The sequence below is a fragment of the Equus przewalskii genome, chromosome 31, assembly GCF_037783145.1.
Source record: "Equus przewalskii isolate Varuska chromosome 31, EquPr2, whole genome shotgun sequence".
Taxonomy (NCBI): Eukaryota; Metazoa; Chordata; class Mammalia; order Perissodactyla; family Equidae; genus Equus; species Equus przewalskii.
The window spans coordinates 7628067-7636166 of NC_091861.1; the positions used below are offsets into that span (position 1 = coordinate 7628067).

Genomic DNA, 8100 nt, shown 5'->3' on the forward strand with positions numbered 1-8100 from the left:
CAGGCCACCGAAGTGGAGTGCATGGAACTTTAACTGCTGGGCCATCAGGGCTGGCTCTGATTATATCATTTTTATAGTGGAAAGATTTTTAATAAAAACTCTTATGAGTACAATTAGAACCATATGACATCATGATGAGAATTTTCCAAAGCAGAAACACCAGGACACACGGCCTGACTTATGGTCTGGCAACAGGACACAAGGTTTGAAATTGGAATGATTCCCCCAGATCCAAGACACACACGTATGTGTAAACTGGCAATGATGGCTGCAAGCCAAAAGTGAGTCACGTGACCCGGCTTTATTTGAGGAAACCTCTGCAGACACTAGGTTGTCGATGACTCAAAGCCACCCACGGTGCCATAGTCCCAGGGCAGTGCAAGCTGTCAGGGGACCACAGAAAATCGATACCCTCCTGTGGCTAAAACAATGAGTCTTTTCAGCAATCGTCCCACCCAGGAAAATTCTCTGTTGGGAGTGCCATCACTGTATACAAAGGCAGGTTCCGTCAGTCCTAACTGACATAAGTACTGGTACAAAAGCAACACAATGTCTTATCCACGATCCAGAAGCTTTTTGGGAGTGTTCGGATGACCACATTTTGCTGCTCTCCCCCTCCCAGCACACTCACCTTGCCTGTCCTGGGAGGAGAGCCTTGCTCCTAGCCCCTGCGTCCAGCAGCACATCCAGGATGGTTCCTGGATCCAGGATGCGATTACATAAACTCCACATTAATAAAAAGCTGTTGCTGAATGTCTTGAAGATTCATTCATTCATTTGTTCATTTATTGAAGGATTAATCAAAACAGGCATAATTTATTACATACTGGAATTAAAGAGCACACAAAAACATCCCTCCCCCTGGTCTCCCATTTATAAGCTAAATCAGAGTCACAGAAATTGCTGGGGGAAGTGGGGGCAGTCTGTGCACTTGGGAGCCGGTGAGATGGGGCCGCGTGGTCCTCAGAGAGGAGGGCTCAGAGGAGGGAGGGGAGAGACTCGAGAACTGCTTGCAGAGAGTGGGCCTCAGGGGTGTGACCCGAGGTGCGCTGAAATTAGCTGGAAATTTAGAGGGAGATTCACAAAGGGGAAGAAGAAGATACGGAGGACAAATGTCACATACCAGGCAATTTTGCCCCGTCTGTCTCTTAAGTGAGGGACTCACTTAATAGGACTTGCTTTTTCTTCCTGAATCCACCTCTGGAGTTTGGCCCCCTTTGAGTGGTTCTGCTAATAGGACATTGTTCATGGCCACCTGCCTAGGAGACTACCTAGGAATTTATTGGGCAAATTTCTTTGATGCTTGACTAGAGTCAATCTGAGCAAATTCCTAAATGTTGGACCTGAAAACACTATTCTCAGGGTCAGCAGGCACTGCCAGTCACCACTTTCCCTACCAGAGACTTGCAATAGTACTTGCACATCTCTTCATCCACTAAGCACATGCCTAGTTGGCCTATGAGGTCGTCTAGCCCTTGTAACCTTGTCTTTGAGAGGATTTCTAGAGAGTACCAAGCAAGAATCTTCTGCAGCCTAGGAGGTGGGAAGGCAAGGTGGATGAGCTCCCAACTTCTTTGTTGGCATTAATTCTGCCCCTCCCCTCTAGCCTCTTCCTTTCTCTCTTTATCTCCTTTCCCCATCTCTTCCCCCACTGGCCTCACTCCCATCCTGGCCAAATGGATTGGGGAGGAGGGGACGGTCAGGCCAGGGAAATTCAGTCTTTATTTTCTCTCTATAGTAAGCCCTGAGGTTCCTCCATGGAAGCAGATGTGAAATTACACCCAAAGGTTGATGAAGTCATTCAGTTTCACAAGTCAGCTCAGTCTGGAATGGATCAGCTGGGTGAAGTGACCCTCTCTGCGGCACCATCCCCAGGCACCTTCTGTGTCTTGGAGCAAAGATGGGGCTCACAAAGTGAGCAGCCCCTGCCTCTCACGCCTGTGCGAGAAAGACTCAGCCTGGGCTGGAGGTGCTGGAGACTAAGTGGTGAGGTGAAAGGAAGGTCTTAGCTCTTCCAGAGGTGGATGGTTAGAACTCAGCCTCTCTCACTCCAAAAACACTTAAGATGAAAATTTTATTTTTTATTTTTATTTTTTTATTCTTTTGAGGAAGATTAGCCCTGAGCTAACTACTGCCAGTCCTCCTCTTTTTGCTGAGGAAGCCTGGCCCTGAGCTAACATCCATGCCCATCTTCCTCTACTTATATGGGGGACGCCTACCATAGCATGGCGTGCCAAGCAGTGCCATGTCCACACCCGGGATCCGAACCGGCGAACCCCGGGCCGCTGAGAAGCGGAGCGTGTGACCTTAACCGCTGCACCACCGGGCCGGCCCCTAGATGAAAATGTTAAATTATGCAACATTCCCACTTTACAAAACACTTGGAAAATAGAGAATAGGTCAAGAAAAGAAAAATCCACCTGTAATTTCATCACCCTATTACAATTACTCTTAGTATTCCGAAAAGTTTTAGTTATTAATTCAGGTTGGCATTGCAGTGGGCACACAGGGCCAATGTGAAGGTACCCGCAAAGTCTAGATTTTAAAAAAGCCTGCCTTCTGAGAAGAAAATTAGGAAAAATTGTTGCGATCATAGCCCTCCATAGAAACGGCCCAATCCATGACACTGTCTGAAATATTTCAGCTTTCTTATCTGCAAAATGGCAATAATACTTGAATTCCCTTCCTTTCGGAGTTACCGAGAGACTAAAATGAAACGATTTCCTCAGCATCATCCCTTCCTGAACCACTGAACAGCTCCTCTGCTTCTCCCATCAGAAGTCAGAGTTGATCTGAGTTGTGTCCATCTCAAAATTCCTGTGCTGAGATCCTAACCCCAGAATGTGCCCTTATTTGGAAATAGGGTCATCGCAGATGTAACTAGTTAAGATGAGGTCATACTGGAGTAGGGTGGGCCCCCGATCCAAAATCACTGATGTCCTTATCAAGGGGGGAAATTTGGAGACAGATGCACAGAGAGGGAAGACGATGTGAAGAGACACGGGGGGAAGATGGCCATCAACAAGCCCAGGAGAGAGGCCTGGAGTGAACCCTTCCCTCACAGCCCTCAGAAGGACCCAATCTTACCCACACCTTGATTTCAGACTTCTAGCTTCCAGAACGGTGAGACAATAAATTTCTCTCAAGTCACCCAGTTTGTGGTACTTTGTTATGTCAGCAGACTAACGCACTCTTCTTGTAGGAGATGCTTTTACTTATGTGTGATTAGTTCTGGAGGAGGAACTTCCTGGAGGCGGGCAGGTTAGTGACATGGCCTCTCACACGGGGCAGCTGGATCCAGGCTGCCGAGGCCCACCTGACATCCAACAAGGTTGGTGACACTCAGGTGAGGCCTGGGATGTTTGGAAGACAGTTTCCCTCCATCTCTGGCACAGACTGATTCTGGCCTAGAATAACCCATGTTACCCTCCCCCACTGGAACTAGACTGCCGCTCCTCAGACTATGATGGGCGGGCGTAATACTTTCTTGAGATTTTGCTTCATCAGAACTTCCTCTGGCCGGAGTCAAGTCAGTTGTGAACCATCGATTATGCAAACCTGCAAACTACCAGCTACAGGGGGTGATAAAGGATGCAGAACGTGGACAGAGCTCCACAGAAGTGGACTGGCTTTTCCTTTTCCAAGGCAGACCCAGGGGAGATACAGATAGGACATCTTATCCCAGAGTCCTTTGGCCTTTTCTCGTGGTTAATTTAACATTCCTCGGTTTCTGCCAAGAGAATTCTCACTGTGAAGAAGAGAGCAGCTGGGTTAAGCATCAGAATGTAGTTTAGGGGTGGGAAGACAGGAGCAGAGAGTTAAACAGCGAGGGCAGACCATGGGGAACTCAAATACAGACAAGATATTACACGATATGGAATTACTGCTGATTTTATTAGGGGCAGTAATGGTACTGGAGTTCTGTAGGGAATTGTTCTTATTCTCCTCAAGGAGAGGGAGAAAAGAAGAGAGGAAGAAAAAGAAGAAAGCAAATACAGCAAAGGGGAATTTTTGAATCTAGGTGTAAGGTATATAACTATCGTTGTACCATCCTTATGACTTTTCTGTATGCTTACATTTTTTCATTAAAATGTTAGAGGTGGGGAAGAAAAAAGGAATAAAAAAGTCCTGGGCAGAGACATGAGAGGAACCAAGAGAGAATTCAGAAGAAGGACAGAATTTGGAAACAGAGGTGGGAAAAAGGCTCTGGAACGGGAAAAAGGGGAAAGCGCAGGGGAACACAGGGTTGGTCATTCCTTCAGTTCCTCTGTGACCAGAGGAAGTTCTGATGAAACGCGAAAAACCTCAACAAAATCACCTCCAATTTCTGTTTACACTTTGATACTGCGGCAGGAGACTGGAAATGCAAGCTTCTTTTACAAGAATACTCACTTCGTGGCCAGTTTGCTGAGATGCCGGGACGGGGCCGGGCATCTGGCCCCAAGGCCAGCCCATCCGCCAGCTAAACTGTGAATTGGCTGCGATCATTTTGTAGATAAGAGTGGCCCCTAGAAGTAAAATTAAGCAGAAGACACTGGTCAAGACAGAGATGAGCAGAGCGCCGTGAGAGGCAGAGCTGAAGGAACCAGAAGCCCTGGGCGCGCGCAGAGGGGCCTCCCTTCCGTCCATCCGGCTCCATCCGCTGCGCCCTGTTTCCTGCCCTTGAATCTAAGAAGCCGCGAGCGCCGGCTGTGTCCGGACAGCGCCTCCTGCCCGCCCACCCTCTTCGGGCTGAACTAGCTGTTTTTTTGCAAACCCAAATCGCCTGGCCTGGAGCAGCGTCTCGTCCTTACTCGTGGAGCGACCCAGCCCTCTCGCTTCCCTGGGCTGCCAGAAGACTGGACCCACCCACACTTGTCGTATCCCCATCGGCACGGATTGAAACTGTTTTGTTCACGGCTGTGGTTCTGGCCCCAGCGCCATTCCTGGCGTGTAATAAGCGCTCAAAGACCGTCTTTGAGCGAGTGAAATGCATCGCCCCCAACCTGGGCTGGGCGCTGGGAGCCTTTTCCCAGCAAATTTTTACCTGTCCTTGCTCTGGTCTCTCTCCTTCCAATTGCTCCGGGCACCCACCCCCCGGCGCTCGCTCCTGTCAGTCATAATAGCTGACACTTACCGGGCGCACGTTATGGGCCAAGCGCTGTTCTGCGTGTTTTACGTGTTAACTCCTTTAATCCTCCTGAACCCTCGGAAGCAGATCCTGTCATTAGCACGCCTATTTTACAGGTGAGAAAGCTGAGGCTTGGAGACAGGGGTTACCTGTCCGACATCGCAGAACGGTGATAATAAGGATTCCAGCTGGGCAGTCTGGCTCCAGAGTCAACGCCCTTAACCCCTTATTAGTTTAGTAATAATCAAACCCAGTGGTGCTCAGCAGCCTAAATAATAGAGCAGAGAAAACGCTTTATCCTTCAGCAAAGAACCAGACGATAATTTCAGGAAGCCTGTTGTGAAAGGAGTGATGGGTCTCTAGTCCTAGCGCCCGGCACAGTCACTGCCTCCTAGTCCACTGAGAACACGGAAGGAATCAGCGTGAACTCCACCGAGGACCCCTCCCCGTGGACGTCTCCACTGGACCGCCCTCCCCTGCCTGCCTCTGGCTCCAAGAACTGGGTCTCCCCTCATTTTAGCTGACCTGGGTCCCTCCAGCCTGCTTTGGGGGCTTGCCTCATGAGATGTAACAGCTGCAGGAGCCTGGCAGAGGAGAGGTGGCTGCCAAGCGCTGCTAGGGCCAAAGTAAAGGTGGTTTCATGAAGAGACTGTCCCCAAGGGTCCAGGCAGGGAAGGGGGGACACCTGGACACAAGCAGCAACAGGGAGCTGTAACTACCCCTGGGCTGAGGGGTAAGGGGAAGGAATAGGGATTCTGGGGCTGGAGAGCTGGCACTGTGAGGAGGGGCTGCCTGAGAGAATGGAGGCCTTAAACTGAGGTGGAGTGGAGTCGCGTCAGAGAGAAGCAAACCTTGCCTCTCTCCTCCGGCCCACTAGCTGTGTAGAGAATCCTGGAAGCTGGAGGGCAAGGAGCCTGGCTGATGGGGTCTCCGATAAACTCAGAAGAGCCGGCACACAGACATGCCCTCGCTCTGTGTTGGCAGCCTCTGCCCTCTCTGTGGTTTCTCTCCTCAGCTGTATTAAACAGAAAGTTCCCTCCACATTATTCCCGTCTCTGCCCACCTCTCCCCTTCCTTTCACGGACAAGCTCCTCCATGGGAGAGTTTGCAATACTCATCTTCACATTCTTGCCACCTTGAACTCTTTGAAAAAATCCTTATGGAGTTTTAGATTCCAAACGTGCAGTAAGTTATGCAAAATTTGAACACGACGAAAATATATGCCATAGAAAGTGAAAGTCCTCCATAATATTAGCCACCCTCCCTCCACACACATGCACACACCAGAAATAACCACTGTCAAAAGTTTGGTGTGCATGTTTGTCTAATTTTCTCTTATTATTTATTTTTTTGTGCGGCAGATTGGCCCTGAGCTAACATCTGTGCCAATCTTCCTCTATTTTGTACGTGGGTTGCCGCCACAGCATGGCTGCAGATGAACAGCGTAGGACTACACCTGGGATCCAAACCCACAAACCACGGGCCACCAAAGCAGAGCTTTGGGCCGCTGAAGCAGAGTATGTGAACTTAACCACTATGCCACCAGGCCAGCCCTGTCTAACTTTAAAAATACATATATATAATCAGAATGGCTAAAATAAAAAATTGTGACAACACTAAATGCTGGTGAGGATACAGAGAAAGTGTATCTTCAGAGATTGCTACTGGGAATATAAAATAGTACAGCCACTCTAGAAAAGAGTGTGGCTGTTTTGTATATTATTAAATATGCACTTACCATATGACTCAGCAGTTGCACTCCTGGGCCTCTATCCTAGAGAAATGAAAACTTATGTTTACGCAAAAACCTGTACATGAATGTTTGTAATAGCTTTATTCATCATTGTCCGAAACTGGAAACAACCCAAATGTCTAAAGAGCTGAAAGGTTAAATACACTGTGGTATATCCATACCATGGAATACTATTCAGCAATAAAAAGGAAGGAACTATTGACGCACACAACCTGATGGATCTCCAGAGAATCTGCTGAGCAAAAAAGGTCAATCTCAAAGGTTATGTAGTCTGTGATTCCATTTACGTAACATTCTTGAAATGATAAAATTATAGAAATGGAAAACACATTAGTGATTCCTAGGGGTCAGGTAGATGGGGGGGGGGGTCACTGTGACCATGAAGGGGTAGCACCAGGGATGTGTGTGATGGGCCTGTTCTTGACTGCGGTGGTGGTCACATGGATTGTCCATGTGATAAAATTGCATAGAACTAAATACACGCACACAAATGAGTGTGTGTAAAATTGGTGAAATCTGAATAGGTTGATGGATTGTATCCATGTCAGTTTCCTGGTTGTGATATTGTCCTATAGTTCATGTTACCATTGGGGGAAAATGGGTGAAGGGTCTCTCCATATTATTCTTTAAAATAAAATTTGTTGAGCTATAATTCACATCCCATAAGATTCACCCTTTGAACGTGTATAACTCAGTGGTTTTTACTATATTCACAGAGTTGTGCAACCATCACCACAATCTAATTTTAGCATATTTTCATCACCCCAAAAAGAAACTCTGTACGCATTAGGGGTCACTCCCCATTTCTCCCTCCTTCCAACCCCTGACAACTACTGTTTTACTTTCTGTCTCTATAGATTAGCCTATTCTAAATATTTCATATAAACAAAATCATAAAATATGTGGCCTTTGCATCTGGCTTCTTTTACTTAGCGTGTTTTCAAGGTTCGTCCATGTTGTAGCCTGTATCAGCACTTCATTTCTTTTTATGGTTGAATACATTTCATCGTATGGATATGCTTCCACATTTTGCTTACCCATTCATCATTTGATGGACATTTGGGTTGTTTCCACTTTTTGGCTATTACGAATAAGGCTGCTATGAACATTCATGTATGAGTTTTTGTGTGAACATATGTTTTCAATTCTTTTAGGTATATACCTAGGAGTCATATGGTGACTCAACTCTCCCCAGCCCCCGTCTCCTCTCCTTTGGCGCCCACAGCCCTGTGTGCAC

General features: G+C 47.5%; 1 long non-coding RNA gene across 1 annotated transcript; it reads right to left on the reverse strand.

The window, feature by feature from the left end:
* Window positions 1-764: 764 nt before the first annotated feature.
* LOC139080679 (uncharacterized) lies at window positions 765-5511 on the reverse strand. Its single transcript, XR_011535381.1, has 3 exons — window positions 5117-5511; window positions 4393-4508; window positions 765-3748 (listed from the first exon to the last, which is right to left on the reverse strand). It is a non-coding gene; the product is annotated as an uncharacterized lncRNA (long non-coding RNA).
* Between the last annotated feature and the right edge of the window lie 2589 nt (window positions 5512-8100).